Source organism: Hippocampus bargibanti, linkage group LG18 (assembly GCF_051943395.1).
Source record: "Hippocampus bargibanti isolate YZ-2025 linkage group LG18, ASM5194339v1, whole genome shotgun sequence".
In the NCBI taxonomy this organism is placed as follows: domain Eukaryota; kingdom Metazoa; phylum Chordata; class Actinopteri; order Syngnathiformes; family Syngnathidae; genus Hippocampus; species Hippocampus bargibanti.
In genome coordinates, this window is record NC_142751.1 from 9137282 (window position 1) to 9153924 (window position 16643).

Consider the following 16643-nt stretch of genomic DNA (forward strand, 5'->3'; position numbering starts at 1 on the left):
AGTTATTTTTCTATTGTTGATGAGGCTCATGTACTCCCGTGATCATTTTTGTTATCATTAAGACAAAAAATAAAATAAAACAAGCTTTTATCGGCTGGCTGAGTTGAAGGGCCAAATTTTGTCTCTTCGGGCCAAGTGGTGTTACTACTACAGTCCTGTACCTTACTGGCTATGTTTCGATACCACTTTGACAAAAGTGGCATTTCAGTCATAGTGTTTAGACATTCACTGTACTAGCATATGAAATACATTAGCTGTACATGTATTTCATGGCTATTGAATAAATGCTCCATCCATGCCAGCGGAAGCAAGATTTGAGTAGGTAGCTGCAGTACTGCCTCCCTCCACCAAGTGCCACTGTAAACCAAGAGATCACTATCCCCTCCTCTGCCCTTCATTCCTCTTCTTGTTTCAACACCCTTCGTCATCAGTGGGCACAAAATGGATGACAGCTTTTAGTGAGAACAGGGTGCGTCACGATCCCGGCGGGCCGCAGTGGCGACGCTGTGCCATTTACCTTGCACCTGTTTCCATGCCTCAGCAATCTGAGCTGGCCGATAATGAGGGATGCTGCGTGTATAGTATATGCCACGTAACACTGCGAAGCCTCACAAGCTGACGACAACGGGGCAAGGATTTTAATTTTAAAATACATTATCGCTGCACTATTGTATATATATGTGTGTTGCAATAAACAATATGGAGTTTACATAACAGCGGTTGGAGATTGATGAATCCTATTGAAAACCCGTGGGATCGGCTGGGTCACCAAGAAGAAGCTTGAAACTGCACCCTAGAGCACCTGCCGGCTGCCATGCCTTAGATAAGTCAACTTGTCAAAGACATGAGACGTTTTTTTTGGGCACGGATGGGTAATTGAGACATAGTTTGTTGTTCTGGTGTTCCGCCCATGATTGTTCGCTTTTGTTTCATCCTTCTACTTCATGGAAATGTTATTAAATAGTATATTTTATTGAAAATATTAGGGCTGCGACAAACTAAAATTGTAAAAAAAAAAGATGACTCGGCTAAATGACAAGGATATGGATAATTTTAACTAACTCACTGCCCGACGTGCAAAAAATGTGACCACTCAAGTTCCAGGGTTTTTGTCATTGTCACTTGAATTCCAGAAACCACAGAATACTGAGTTTTAGGACTATATACGCATTCCATGCAGTGTGGGGAAACCCTGGATTGTCTTCTTTATCAGAAAAAAAAGAGTTAAGACCTAAATTATATGAGTCTGCAGTTATATGAGCTTGAAGTGGGGCGGCTGTACAAAATACAATACAATACATTCATTTATATAGCGCTTTAACAGTTGAAGCTGCAACAAAGCACTAACATGCAAAATTGGGAAATGCTGCCCCCTTGTGGAAAAGAAAAAAACATTGCCAGGGGCTATGACCAGCGCTTTATCAGCACCCAAGCATGAAAAAAAAAACCCGAACAAATTTGGGAATGCTGCTCTATGTCATATTTTCAATTCCCAAATAAATTCGAGAATGGCAATGAATGAGTTAAATATTACATTTTATTGAAAATATTAGGGCTGCAGCAAATTCATATTTTGACAAATTCATTGAAGACTCGGATAAATGACAAGGATTTTGACAATCTCAAAACGATTATTCAACTCTCAAAACTGACTAATTCATATACAGTAATAAGCAACCGCCGATTCATTGGTGCACTTCCACAAAATTTAAAACATCAAGATACTGCAAATAGAAGATTGCAGATTTCCCCATTGTGGGACTATTCAAGGCTTTCTCATTCTGATAATAACAAGACAACCTTCCTTGACAGTTCTGCGTTCACGCATGTCAAAAATTGTATCCCACGTGAGACGTCTCGTCGATTTTTGTGACGACTCATGGGCCCTGTGCATTTTGCACGCCCGTCTGCAGCACTGCAGTAATGTCGACCTGCACATGCCCAGACAAGAGCGGTGGGGCTCAATGCTTGCTGACTTATGGCAACAGCATACGTCACCTCGCTGCGCTCATCTAACTTGTCCAGCCGTCACATACTCACGAACACGCTATGCTGGCCATCAAGCAGGGAGCACATGAAAGGTGTGGGACACTCTGTATTATTTATTCGTTTTGATATCAATATGACATCAAGGTCACTTGGGTTTGTGTGTGTTTTTTTTTTTTTAAGGAAGCTGCTAAGTGCAGAAAGGACACAGCCGGGATCATTGGAACTCGTGTCAGTGTGTGTGTGTGTATGTGTGCCTCTCTCTCTTTTTTTTCCTCAAATAAAGCCACAAATTCTTTTTTCATTACCCTTGACTAGCTGAGCACTCATCAGTCCTCACTCGTTTCTGATCCTCTTACTGCAGTTTAAACATCACAGCATGCTACGCTAGCTCAGCCTTTCTATCAGTATGGATTTTTGGATTAAAACCACTGGCGATGGTGTTAAAACAAACACATGCATATGATAGATTTAAAACGCCAATGCACTCCTAACTGTGGAAATACTGTCGACCCCACTGCCCCACCATTCAAATCAAATTGTAATCAAACTAAACAGAAGTCAGAAGGTGTAATGTGATAATAAACGCTGCTTCTTCGTTATTCGACAGCGGGTAAGTCAAGAACGTCTGTCATTTCAATGCTTGGGTGGTTTCCCTGCAGCGCGTGCACTGGCATCATCTGTGCAGCCAGCGACTCATCTGCTGCCCAAAGAGACACTTATGATCTTATCGTTGTCATATTTGAACTCTATTATCATAAGATTATGCATTATTTTTCAAGCAAAGCATGGTTCAAGAGTTTTTGCTTGAACTAGAAAATTTTTCATTCTTTTGCTCTTATTAAAAAATGTAACATGATTAACAGTAAAGTTGTTTTGTCATGGCAAATAAATTACCAAATTTCCCAACGTGAACCAAAAAAATTCTCATGATAAAAAAGCTTATATGAGGCTGACATTGTATTTTGATTGTCATTAAAGTTGAACATGGAAGTCCAATTGTAAAGACTACAAGAAAATAAATAGAAAATCCCAAAGCCGATGTAACTCTTTATCAAGAGGCGACATCAAGCGGCAGATTGGAAACCACCGCCACATAACTATACGAGTTCTGATCAATATGAATAACGTCCCGTTGTCCTTGGGATCACTGCGTCCCACCCGTTTTTATTAGTTTTTTGGGATGAATGGATATGGACGTACCTTTTGTAATCACCCTTCCTCTTCCGGCACCATATCAGATGTAGATAACAGGAAAGAATTCCTTTGAAGCCGTTGTGACCAGGTAGAGAACAGAAATGGGACAAGCCCAGGTTTCCATTTAGAATGTCCTAGCGCCACAAAAAAAAATAAAAATAAATATATATATATATATATATAATCAAGTCAGAATATAGGAATTAATTTGTGTGAAGGGGTGGGGATAGGATTTTCATTGCAAGTGTATTCATGAAACAAATAACTCACATCTTAAAGGACAACCGACGTCTCCGGACAAGTTGTGTCCCTAATGTGTAAAATCACTTCAAATGACTTCTACTGAGCGTATTTTACAAAGATTCCCTCGTATATAGCTATATTTTACGTTTTAAGACTCGCGCTGAATATTCCGGACGTCTTGTTTTTGAGTTGGTGACGAGTCCTCACCCTACGTCACTGAAGGAACGCCACTGACTGAGAAAGGACATACCTTGCATCACCTCAGGACTTTGTTTGTTCTGAAAACTTTGTGTTGATCCGTGTTGACGGGGAAATTAGAAGGAAAACACATAAATAACGGGATGGTGAATTGTTGTGTGTTGCATCAAGACTTCTACGGTGTATTTGACATTCGCTGACAAAACCTCCCAGGAGACAATTTGCACAGAGCTTTGTCGCCATCTTCTGCCTTTTTTGGGTACTGTGAGTACTAAAGAGTTTGTCACTACATTTCTCTCCAGATGCATCAAAATGAGCGGAATAAATTCTTTAATCAATTGCAAACATGTATGCTTTCCTCTTCAGAACAATTTGAATCATATTCATGACTGGATGAGTAACAAGAAAGCATCTTTTCTGAATCTGAAGTAATTGTTTTGATTCTCGAGCAGGGCAAGACGTCTTGGCATGACAACACGAACAAGGGGGCGCGACCTTCTGAAACTGGCCACTTCCGGTTTCAAATTGAAGTACTTTTTAGACACTTTAAGTCATTTTTATTTGTGTTTTGCATTTGACTAAAAATATTTTGCGTGTTGTGGGCATTTTAGATGCTATAAAACGTTTTTTTGATGCCAGTTAGGAAACAAAAAAGTGATGTTGGTTGTCCTTTAACTCATTCACTGCCACAAAAGGACCAGTCATATGGCCGGAAAGAATACCAACTACATTTAGTGCCAGACGATGTGTCCACTCCAATGCCAGGGTTTTTGTCATTTTAAATCAAATTGCTGGACTCACAGAATATTAAGTTTTAGGACTATATGAACATTCAATAAATTGTTAGAAACCTTACTCTCTTCTTTCATCAGAAAAAAAGAGTTAATTCCTAAGTTAAATGGGTCTGGAGTTATCTAAGCTTGAAATGGGGGCGGCAGGACAAAATACAATACAATACAATACATACCTATTGATTTACAGTATATAGCGTATTAACAACATCTGAAGCTGTAACATGGACAAAAGGCAAATGGTGCCCCTAGTGGAAGGGAAAAACATTGTCAGAGGTCTGACCAGTGCTTTATCGGCACCCTCCTCAAGACAAAAAAAAAAAAACAAAAGACGGACAAATTCGGAAAACTTTAGCAGCTAATGTTTCTATGGTTAAAATGCTAAAGTGACGTGTTTCTGCAAGCTTAAAGCAACATTTTTACTAGATGGAGAAGTCCATTCATTGCCTTTTTTTTGTCGAGACAATGGAATACTGCATCCTTTGCTACTGAATTCACTCACTTTGAATATAAAATTAAAAAAAATCTCATCAAACCTCTTAATACTACAACTTAATTTCCAATGACAATTTAACATTTCCAACAAGAATATTTAGAATAGAAAGGCCAAAGTGAACTCTCTGCTTTAATACCTTCGGACGGGCAGAATGTGGTTGCGGCTGGAGATGCCGACGAGCAGATGGCGGCAACGAGGCAATCCATGCAGGGAAAATGTGAATTAGGAGATTTTTCCGGCAGGCCTCTTTGCACTAATGTGACATTTCACAGATCCTAAACAATGCTGCCCAAACACCACATCTTGAAAAAAGTAGGGGAGGAAGAACGCTGTTATACAAGAGGATTTTCCACTGCCAAAGTTTGTGTGTGTGTGTGTGTGTGTGTACTTTGCTTTTCCCATGCGATTAACGTCTTCTTCCGCTTTGCCGTGACTCCCACACAGACTGCTGCCATAGCCCTGGGGCACCTTGTGGACCGGGGTGATCTGAATGAGGAAAAAGATGATAAATAAATGGTTCCGGTGGCCATTGGCCGTGCAGTGGTTCACGTAGCTGACTGGGATGGGATAAATGTGACGCGCATCCAGATATTGTGAACATGTTCATGCTTGGTAAACAGAAAGATATCGACAAAAAGAAAAAAAGGTGAAGCTGATTTTTTGGGAGAATATTTTCAGGCGAAAAAAATCCTAACATAGGGGGAATTTCTATATCTCGCTGGCTTTTTTTGCACCTGTAATGGGCAGCATTTTCACTGCCCTGCTTTGTTCAACGGAAAGGTTGCTGTTGGACAATCTGCGGCTGGATGGATGCATGAGGAGCTCGCGATGACAAGAAAGGAGCGCCAGCGCAGAGCGCCGATGCGTTTGTGGAAACGCTGCGGCTTGGAATTGAAGCGGATTCACATGGGAGATGTGAAACGGTCTCTTTTCGTCAATGGATGTTGCAGCTTTGTGTTTGCTCTCATAACATAGCTTGTAGCAGACGTGAAACATTCCTCCATGACGTCCCTGATCCACTGGTGAAAAGGAGTATAAGGCGCAGGGTCATCTTTTGAAGAAAATCACGGCTTTAGGGTGCTCCTTATACACCGGAAAATACGGTTAATATCACTTGTGCAATAATAAAACATGATTCCACCACACATGATATGCTTTTAAAACATGCTTTTTTGAAAGCTGACAATATATTTTTTCTTTAATTTTAGTGAGGATAATGTCATAGAGTGGTGTTATTGAAACCGTTTTGATACAATAATTATGAATATTCACAAAAATGAAAACTTTTCAAACCTATCTTGAGTTGGAAAAAAAAATCCTATATAATGCCTTTTATGATAATGTTGTTGCATGTATCCTTATGGCAAGACAAAGCCCATGTTATTGTTTGTGTCACTGCGTTATGATATAATTGCGATGGAAAGGCTCCCATTAAAGATCACTGGAATAAGTCAAAATCAGGAAATGTACGGTCACTTTGGACATCATCAACAATCCTGATGGTTAGTGTTGTTTAGCCAGTTGTCAATCACCGGCCACACCTCCCTGAAGTCTTTGCACTTTTCCCCTTGTGATTGATTGAGCCTTCACTTCCGTCACTCAAATTTTTAAAATGTCAGAGGGAGGCAAGGGTGGATGAATATTTTGGGGGAAAAAAGTCAAACAAGGACAGCTGAAAGTCAACACTCTGGAATTTCAAGGCTTACTTACTGGCGGATGACTCATCACCGTGCAATTTATTGAGATAAAATTCATGATGGAAAGTCAAAGAAATAAAGCGGGCTCATTGTCAGAATATTTACAGTATTTTTTTTTTTTACAAATAATGTATCAGTAGTGCTTAGTTTATAATCACACAAATATGGTGAAATCCATATTTTAATGATTTGTTGTCATATGATGACTTCTTCTTTAATAGTTTGTAAACTCTTAGACTGTTTTACCATTAATTACGCTAAAAACAGTTCGCATATATTGCGGGTCAAGCAGCGTAGTGACCCACAAGCTCCAGCAGATGTAGCTGGGGTGGTGAAAATGTATGCTACTTAGCATTTAGCACGATTTTGTAAGTCGCCACCTAGAGGACTGGAGTGTAATAACATCAATATAGATTTCAATAATAATAATTGTAATAATTATAATAATAATACATTGCATTTATAAGCGCCTTTCAAAACTTTCAAGTCACAGGATATTTTTTGTGCGAGTGAGCAGCGGCAGCAAAACACGCGACAGCGTTCACTCAACCCAGTAACAATTATCTCGAATTGAATGGAATTGGCAAATCCGATGGCAGACATGTTTGGGGTTGGTGGTCCTCGAAAGATCGACTGAGCGGATTTTTCTTTGGAGAATTTTTGTGTCAGTGAACAGAAGAAAAGATCGGGTCATCTAAGGAGACTGCACCACATGCATCAGAGGTACTCAAGATGAATGATGACGCCATTAATTCATAAAACAAGAAAGAAGGAAAGGAATAAGGCTTGGCTAGTGTGACCTTAATGCCTCAGATTATATCTGGATTGGACATCTGTCATGCGAGCATCCCACCGAAGAACACAATATGACTTGGGGACAGATTAAAATACATACAATCTCAGCTCCATCAAGTTGGAGAGGACTTGTTTGAAAATCTTAGCCATGCAGGGGATCCCCTCAACTCCACACATTTTAAATAAGCACATAAAGCAGTATAATATTGCATAATGAATTGCATCACATCTAGATTTATCTTTGGGAGCAAATTAAAAACAATAAGAGAAATGGAAGCTTATTCCGTGTAAGAGAAGCTTGCGGTTTAGACAGAGGTCATTTGATTCATAACGCCGGGCAGATTTGTGCATGCAAACATCTCACCACACATCCAAGCGGACGTGCGGTGAGCAGACGGGATCCGCGGGTGTATTTGACCCAACCCCTCACGCGATATGATCATGATATTGTTAATAAAGTCATGGATAGGCCAATCAAAAGTGGGAGTGGATGGGGATTTGCTTTAATCTGGCAGGAGGTTTAGCCCTGGTGGGATTATTTACTGTCATGCAGGAAGCTTTAAGGTGTCACATGGCTGTGGCGTAGGGTGTTTTTGTTGGTTAACCAATTTATATTCGAAGAAGTGGCAATGATGAAAAAATATTGTTGACATGCAGTACCGTACATCTTCAATTTTCTTTCAAGCATAACTATTCGCACGATCATGCAATTTGAAAAAGCTAGCGAAATGATTATATCTGATAAAGCATATTTATTTTTGTCCCATGATGTGTGGCTCTCGTAGGCTCTCATCAGACTGACTTGCAGCAGCGCACATGCTCTTTTGGTCTATAGCCAGGCATCACTAGTTGAACATGCAAATACGATTTGCTCACATCATTACAGACATCACAATGATCCGCAATGAACTCAAGAATGAAGAAAGTTTTGTTTTACCGTTTCTGAATGTGGAGATGGGATTTGCCTCTTCAGAGCAGAGCTGGATCTATTCAGTCAGAAAGTTGTTGGGCACCCCAAACCTAGAGAGAAAAAAGCAACTATTTTCCCAACCTTCATAAGAGAGTTTATGAGATTACCTAGACAATACAAACAATATAAATGCGATGAAAATGTTTCTTCAGCCTTCATCTGTACTTCTTTGAAGGTGTCGGCTGTTTCGCTCCTCATCCAGCGAACTAAAGTTGTGCTGGTAACTCAGGCCCTATATATATATATATATATATATATATATATATATATATATATATATATATATATATATATATATATATATATATATATATATATATATAAAACTCCCTGAAGCTAATGTGATTACTTCTTTTGTACTGTCTGATTATTTTTTTACGAATAGCTCTGATTGTCCCATTCACTGTGGTATCACCTATATAAGGCTAGAGCTACCAGCACAACTTTAGTTCACTGATGAAGCTTTTCGGATGAGGAGCGAAACAGTCGACAGCTTCAAAGAAGTACAGATAATGGCTGAAGAAACCTTTTCATCGACTGACCACTCCAGTACGACAGAGCTTACACAGATGTAAACAATATAACATGCAATAGCTTTCTTGACTGACTTTCTAAACGAAAAGTTGAACAATTGTAAAGGGTCCTTTTTCATCATTTCCCCCTACCCCTCATACAAAAAAGGTTTGATACTCTGAATTAAAGCCATTTTAATGTCGCAATAACTTCCAAGCGAGTCATTTTCTAAGGCCGCAACACAATCTGAATGCTCGCAGTGGTCAAATCTCACAAGGAGGCAAAATGCTTTTGTCTCCCTCTTTTGTGCAGCCGCTTGGAGCGCCGATTCCTCTCGTAAAATGATGTGTGCGTGTGGATTTTAGGGTCATGAGATAACAAGAGGCCCGCAACCTCCATGCGGAGGTCAGCAGAGATGGCGGGCCTTGACACGCGAGGTTAAACGCAACGTGAAGGCAAGATGCCAGCTCCAAAGGTCAACTTTGCTCACGACGCATCTGGCAGCCGCACGAGAACCGAAAAATAAAGAAGGAAATAAGGAAATATGACTGAGAAAGAACAAAGAGAGGAATCAATGAGGAGTTAATGGGTCAACAGTTTGATAGGAATCACAGTTCTATTTGATTAAAAAAAAAAACATGAAAACATGCTAATGTTATCAGTAACATTATTGTGTTCATATTTTATGTATACTTTTCATATTTTACTCATATTTCTTTTTTTATCCTACTCTGTCTTAGCAAGTTAGCTTTATATCTAGAAGTGTTCTTAAATTAAGATTTTTTAACGTACAAAAACAAACAACGCAAAACATTTTGACCAAACGGTCACCCTGTGGAACATCACATTAACGACTTCTTGGTGCCCGGTGCCATTGTGCAACCACCTGAGGAAGGTCGATCACTTTCAAATGCCACACTACTCATTTCTGAAGAAAGATTACCTCCGGGTGTGTAACTGTGCTGATGAAAAATGATCCAAAATGTCTCCTTCGTGGGCGTTCCTCCATACAGTTGCACACAATTGCAACCTATGAGTCTTGCGTCCTTGCATCCAAGTCAATGAAGTGCCCTTACAGCAAGGACGTATAACACGCATGATGCCCGCCCGACCCTGCGAGCTATCACAGGTAATTGAATTTAAGGGATACCATCACAATGTGGGGAAAATGTAGTGGTACTCTCAATGTCGGCCAAGGTGAAGACAACAACAATTCTATGGAATCATCAGGACTTGATGAGCAGGGACCACCATCACTCTTCGACTTCATGTTGCCGTCAATTAAGACCACAGCCGCTGAAGAACATCAGGTTCAACGATCAATACAACGAACGAACACAGAACTGTATTACTGCTACGGATACGGACCTTCGCTTGACGATGAAAATTCAATCAACCTCTTAAGTAATATAATGTAAAACAACGATGCATTACAGAAAGACGGGCGCATTTTAGGTTTTATTTTTCTGTGTAAAAACACCATTACCGTACCTGTACAGTACTGTATTAGTAATAGCACGAAAAATAATCGAACCATTCTCTTCCAAAACACCATCTTCAAACGGGAATATAGTATAAAACGGGAAATCAGTTCACAATTCAGAGTTAACTAATAACATGACCAAAAATATTTTATTTTAAATTAAATAAATCATACTTACTAGAGATGGTTATTTATAGACACATCCACATCGTTGTGCTCATAATCAGATCCAAGCTAGCTGTCGTTGCTTCGGGAACCGCCAATAAATCATTTTACAAGTTTCCAATCACAACATTCGCCAACATATCGTCAAAAACTCCACTTTAACTTGAACTATTGACCGTGAAAATGTCATTTTGATAATTTCTGACTTTCGTCCGGCATTGCACACCTGAATGTAATTGTTTACCACCTTGTTTTGGTGAGCAGCTAGCTCCGATCAACCAATCAAAGAAGGCGAAAATAATGACATCATATGTTGCCATTAAAAAATGGCAAGAGCTGAATTTAATTCTACTCGCGTAAAAAAAATAATTACGGTTTATTTTATATAAATATAAAAAATATATAGATGACATTGAGTATAATCATTTTAATGTATTAATTTGTTCAAAAATTCCGTTGGATTGTCCCACGCAAATGTGTTAATTATTAGTGAAATACGAAAACGTACATCACACTCGCGCGCACGCACACACACGCGCACACGAATTTGCGTTTTCACAGAGATTTTAACACCACAACACAATTTATACAACATTATAACTTGTAGTATGAAGTAATGTCTGCCAAAAATCTTACCTCAGTGCTTCCCAGTGAAGATGGAGATCCAACAGAAGGCCGGCACCATGTGGCTTTCCCAGCGGCCCACCCAAGCTTTCACTCATTGCACACTTTTTGGGTGGGGTTCAGTCAACACACCAGAAACACCCCGGAACCTTGTAGCATGTCAATTAAGATGGTGACAGTTCTGGGGGGAATCTTAATGGGGTTCGCCTGCCATTTTGTGGATGCGGAAAGAGCACAAAGAAGTGACCCAAGGGAGGGATGTGGAGGAAGGGGAGGGGGGCAAGTAGCAGGCGATGCTCTTTGCTAAGAGCCATATGGTCCCTGGATAACTGCAGAGAAAGCTGTGTCACTCTGTGGCAGGATATCAAACCCGGGGAGTTTCGTCATGTTTTTGTTTGGAATCTTGGGTGGGTCCTGTCTGAAAATATTTGTCCTGTTCACAAGTAATGTAATCATAAAGGTCCCATGCTTTATAAAGGCTTCATGGTGAACAGATGCAGCCTGAACAGAACCAGCCTGTTAAACTGTCATCCTTGGGTAAGAAATCTAGCTTTGGGAGGAAGGGAGTATTTGTGGATATCTTGTACAGGGGAAAAGAGAGTACTTGGTACGCTACTATAGAAGAGCTCATTAGTCAGGTTACAAATCTATCAGTTCATGGAAAGGCCACATATTAAAATGTCTACGTTCTATATAACGAGACTTTACTGTATTATAAAAATGGTTACACAGTTATCTTATTGAATAGATTAGTAGTCCTAACATGTTTTGTATTACCCACCTAGTTCTTGTTATTTTAAAATGACACTACTCCAGCGTATTAACGGATGTAGAATTGAGCTGTATGCTTTTTTTCTTTTCATTGATTGTATGGACCTGTGAAAACATAATAAAACTGTAAATTGAAAAAAAAAAATCAGTCGAACCACAGAAAAAGTCTAAAGTCTTTTACACTCGTAATGAATCTTTCACGGTAGAAAGTCTTTCACCGAGTTCCCAATTACGAACTGAATGACAAGTGGCGTTTTGTTAACTTTGCGTTTTTAATTTGGTCCCATTAACCGTGTTTAGACATGCTAATAAGGTCACTTAGCTTGATTAAAGACAGCTACTGTGGGCTAAAAAAGGGGTGTAGCTTAAAAACAAAGTCAGTTCATAACCAGTTGAGAACAACGTGTTTTTTGCTGCTATTGTGTTCCAAGCCTAAAAGACACACCTGATGTATTGTTTTAATATTAAAAATATCCTTTTGATGGAATCACTAAGCTCGGAATTAAGGAAGGAAGTGATCCCTCAAAGATAAACTGTTAGGATAAATTGAAGTGACAAGTTGAAGAATCAATTTCCCGTACGTACAATTACTTTTCATGAAGGCCAAATAAGGTCATGTGTGATAACACGGCAGGCGCATAGCGACGCCATCGTTGGAATCTTTATGCCAGACAACTGTGAGTCGTTTGCTGTTGATGCTCCCAACAAAGAAATCGATTATTTGACCTACAAAGGAGGGAATGTGTCTATTGGGTAAGGCACCTCGATGACTTTGGTTCCTGGAACTTGAAAGATAATGAATGGAAATCCCTTCCCAAAGGCATTTCCGATATTTCAGTGAAACTGCTGATTCCGTCAAAACTTGTCGATTCAATCGCGACTCGCCTGCAACCAGGGAGACCACAACACACACGCTCGTTTGAAATGACAATATGTCCTTTATTTTCTATATCTTAAAGGTTTATTATTTACAAACGAAACCAAAAGAAAAAAGAAAAATCAAAAGGATTTTTTTGACAAACATTGTTTGTCTGCATATTGTTGTAAGAAAGTTTACATGAATCTTTCTTGTCCTCCGCAAAGAAACTCACGAAACTGAAATGTGGCTGTCGTCCTCTGCTTTAAAATCTTTTTGCATCTCTATATTTCTTCCGCCTGAAAACCAAACAAACCGACGAACGACAACGAAAAATGCAAAGAAAATGGAACCAAATCAGAATAGAGATACAAACATATGTGCTGGCTTGTTGAGGGTCTCTGTACGCGTTTAATGTGTAAGCTTGTTACGTCGCCATTAATGCCCGTCTAGTAGCTGTGATCGGTAGAGTGAGGAAAGAAAAAGAGAAACATAAATAAATAAATGAAAGCACATAGCTGGGAAGCACTCCCCCAAACCCCCTACGAAGGCAATTATATGTCAAATAAATAAATAAATAAATAAAAACGAGAAAATAAATACAAATAAAACTACAGTCTTGCAATGTATTGTCACTCATTCCGATGAAACGACGGCAGATTCATGTTTAAGTGCTCGAGTTGGAAACCTGCCTCCCAAAAAATAAAATATGTTCAGCTTTCTACTGGAAAAGTGCAATTTGTAAAGCAAAGACAATTACTTTTTTCTTTTTTTTCTCTTTTTTTTTTGTTAGTTGTTTTTCTTTTTTTGCTTTGGCCGGCTTCAAAAAAAGAAAAGGTAAGAAAGGTGCTTACAATGAGTACATTAAAGTTGCGTTAAAGGACAACCGACACTTCCACACAAGTTACGTCCCTAATTTGTATAATCACTTGAAATGACTTCTACTGAGCGTATTTTACAAAGATTCCACGGCATATAGCTATATTTTACGTTTTAAGACTCGCACTGAATATTCCGGAAGTCTTGTTTTCGAGTTGATGATGATGCCTGACGTGATGTCACGTCTGGAACGCCCCTGACCCAGAAAGCGACACACAATGCATTTTGGGTACTTTTTTGGTCTGAAAACTTCATGTTGATGGCGAAATTAGAAGGAAAACAAATAAATAACGCGATGGTGAATCGTTGTGTCTTGCACCAAGACTACTATTTGATATTAGTTGACACAAATTCCCAGCAGACAAATCAGCCCATTTCCAGCGGAACTTGGGCACCATTTCACATCGTGTGCATTTTCTGGAACGCTACATTGGAGTCCTAATGGCTCGAATTGAGGCGGAAGGACTTCTTTAATCGATTGCAAACATTTATGCTTTCCTCTTCAGAACTATTTGAATCATATTCATAACTGGATGTGTAACAAGAAAGCATCTTCTCTGAATCTGAAGCCATTGTTTTGATTCTCGAGCAGGGCAGTTTGTGACGGTGTATCCTGGCGTAACGTCATGAACAATCAAAGTGTCCTTTTCTGACTTTCTGAATCTGAATCAATTTAAGTCATTTTTATTGGTGTTTTGCATTTGACTAAAAATATCAGCTTGCGTGTTTTGGGTATTTTAGATGTCAGTTTTCTGATGTCAGTAAGGAAACAAAAAATGGTTAGATGCTATAAAACGTTTTTCTGATGTCAGTCAGGAAACAAAAAAATTGTGTCGGTTGTCCTTTAAGATTGCACCAACCCACGTATCACAACCCCCCCCCCCCCCCTAAAAAAAAACCTCAACGTTGCAGATAATAGCACAAATACAAGAAAATAAAGCTGCTTGAAAAAGCTAGATGCCGTGAGACATTTGGCCGTCGTCGCAAAGTCCTTTCCTGTCTGAAGAAAACGAACTAAAAAAAAAAGAGACATAAACACAAGAGACATAACAGTAAAACGGGTCAAAGAGGAAAAGTCAGGATGAACCAAAGAAGGGCGGAACATGGCTGTTGTTTAGGCACAAATACGTTAAGAATGTCCATATGAAAAGTCGATGCTCGCACAGACGACATCGAGGCGGACGCACGATGAACATAATCCAACAACATTTAACGTCAACATTGTTTTGGGGATTTTTTTTTTCTTTTTTTGTGACAGTGCATGCTTTCATTGACGGCGACGTTGGGATCATATCAGTACAGTATCGACACAAGCTGGTAGCCAAACGCACATTCCCGGTAGGGCTCGGATAAGCTTCACCGCCCGATTGACGGAATGCACCGGAAGCTATAAACTATCCTGAATGATCAGATCAGATGATCAGATGTGAAGTGCAAAGAACCGAGATCTTTGCTTGGACGGTTCTGCGGTTGTTTTTTTTTCGGGGGGGTTGGTTTAGCCCAAGGGTGTCAAAGTCATTTTTTCCCGCGGGCCACATTGTAGTTATGGTTTCCTCTCGAGGGCCGTTATGAATTTGGGGAACCCATTAGAATGTTTAAATCCCTTCAAATATTACATATAGAGCACACAGCAAATTAATGAATAACTTGTTTTCAAATCTGAATTCAAGAATAATGACTTTTATTGTGGTTGACATCGAAAAATATGAAATTTTGGCTCAGATTTTAGCAATCATCATGGAATTTAACAAGTTTGATTTGCTTTCGCGGGCCGAAAAAAATGATGTGGCGGGCCGGATTTGGCCCGCGGGCCTTGACTTTGACACCTGTGGTTTAGCCTATGCGAGCCCAAGGGGAAAGATTGACATGATACATTGAACCTTAATGCAAACAGCAGCAATATGCAGCCTGTTTTTTTTTATTATTTTTGGGGGGCAAAGATACAAATCCCGAATCATTTTTAAATTTGTAAAAAAAAAGCCAAAAGTTTTTAAGTTACATTTTTTAAATTTTCTGTTTATTTTACATTGAGGTGACAGTTGTGTGCTTTTGGATGAACCGTCATCTATCATTTATTGTTAATAGCGCTACATAACTAAAATTGAATAGATGTGCAGAACGCCGATGCGGATGTGGAAATGTCACGGCTTGGAATTGAAGCGGATTTACGCGGGACGGGAGATGTGAGACAATCGTGTTTGTATTCAACATTAATGTGCACATTTTACCATGACGTCCCTGATCCACTGGTGAAAAGGACATTTTGATATTTCATCTCGAACTGCTTCATGCAAAAAAGAGGGCACAGACAGTGGTTAAGATTGAATCACTGTCTGTGTCTTTGTGTTGTCATATTATTATTATTTTTTGTTCTTTTGACTTCAAGACGCCGTGAGACTGGCTGCCTTTCCAGCAGCTCATGCATTTGATTTTCTACTTCTTTCTTTCCTTTCCTCTTCCTTTCATAACTTTGTTGCTGTGAAATGTAAATTTCTCCACTGCGAGACCAATAAAGGCTAATCCAATCTAATGCTACAAAAATAAAATAATAAATTTGCTAAAGTTGCTCATATTTTTTTTAACCTTTTTCACCATTCCATTTTTTGCCCCTCTGCCTCCCTTCCTCATCCGCCCAAAACAATGGCGCTGTCATATCGTTCGAATGACGTCAACAGCATGCGCCGAGATTCGACTCAAAACTAAAATTAAATGGGGGTTAAAGATAAGGAAATATGTAACGGCAACAAAATTCAATTTAGTAAAACGGCCAATGTAGCATTGCTTAAAAAGATCACTTGATATTGTATGTGTATACAAGTTAGTTCATTTTAGATGTGTTCATGGTATTTTTTTTAATATATTTTTTTACTGTCCAAATTGTGTCAAAACTAAATTTGTGTAACAGGGCAAAACAAAAAGAAAACTCACTTTTGAGCAAATGTGGATTTTCATTGAGCCTGTTCATCGGCATGCTGCAGT

At 39.3% G+C, this 16643-nt stretch overlaps 1 protein-coding gene across 1 annotated transcript in view; it reads right to left on the reverse strand.

Moving 5' to 3' along the window:
• The window catches only part of ccbe1 (collagen and calcium binding EGF domains 1), a 35283-nt gene extending 31792 nt beyond the window's left edge, over positions 1-3491 (reverse strand). Inside the window, exon 1 of the mRNA XM_089021029.1 lies at positions 3469-3491. The gene's annotated coding sequence lies outside the window, so the exon portion shown is untranslated. The remainder of the gene's footprint in view (positions 1-3468) is intronic.
• Positions 3492-16643: the final 13152 nt, after the last annotated feature.